This window comes from Rhea americana, unplaced genomic scaffold, assembly GCF_003343005.1.
Source record: "Rhea americana isolate MKP2758 unplaced genomic scaffold, rheAme1 scaffold_4, whole genome shotgun sequence".
In the NCBI taxonomy this organism is placed as follows: Eukaryota; Metazoa; Chordata; class Aves; order Rheiformes; family Rheidae; genus Rhea; species Rhea americana.
Window position 1 is genome coordinate 12856244 of NW_028186534.1, and position 992 is coordinate 12857235.

Below are 992 nucleotides of genomic sequence, written 5' to 3' on the forward strand. Positions count from 1 at the left end.
GCTCAGCGCGGTGCCGGGGCTGCCCGCCTCCCCCGTCGAACAGGGGCTGATCACAGAGATGGACATGAAAGCGCAGCTTGGCTCTGTTTTCTCTCTCATTCAGAACATTCAAAAACTATTAACTGTGGTGGGGGTAAAAAAGCAGCTGGTTTTAATATCGTGCTCTTCCAATTGTGTTTCTTTCTCTTTTTTTTTTTTCTTTTTGCTTTTCGCGAGCACTTTAAGTGACATGGTTACATGCATTTGATTAAAAAGCTGTAATTCAACGAGTGCGTTTTCTTGTACTGTACGAAACTGCTTAAAGACGCAGGGTGCGTTTATGGTGGTCTCCAGGTTTGTGCCGAAAGCCGGGCGGTCGGGGCAGCGGGGAAGGAGGCGACGGAGAGCGGCGGCCGCGGGYGCCCGCCTCGGCAGCCCCGCAGAGCCTCCGCGCGGACCGGCTTCACCCCGGCCCCGCGCTCCCCCGGCACCGGCGTTTCCTTCGTGCACGGCAAAGAGAAAAGGGGAAAAAAAAAAAATCCCCACGGGTGTCCGCAGCTCCGGGCGCAGCGTCCCGTCCCAGCGGCTTCGAGCGCGCGCGCCTTTCCCTTGGCTCGGCCCGGCTCAGGGATCACCTGCGGCTCGGCTGATTTATGAACGGAGAATTTTTCGGGCTCCGTTTCCTTCTCGTTGTTGTTTCAGTTGCTGCGCTCGCTTCCGGCCGCCTTTGAATAGCCCCGGCCGCGGCGCGAGCGATGGGAATCGCCGGGGGGAAACGCTCACACTCGTGGGCGGACGCGCGCGCGCGCGCCGGGGGGCAAAGGACCCTCGGCTGCCCCGGCCGGGGGCAGCTCCCCGGGCGCTGGGCTCGCCACGGGGACGGCAGCTCCCCGGGGACGTGCGTCCCCCATCTCTCCCCCCCCCCCAGCGCCACCCCAGCGCCGCGGATTGGGATTCGGGGTGGGTGGTTTTACTGGGAAATCAGGAAGGAGAGGGTGGAGAGCCCGCAAAGC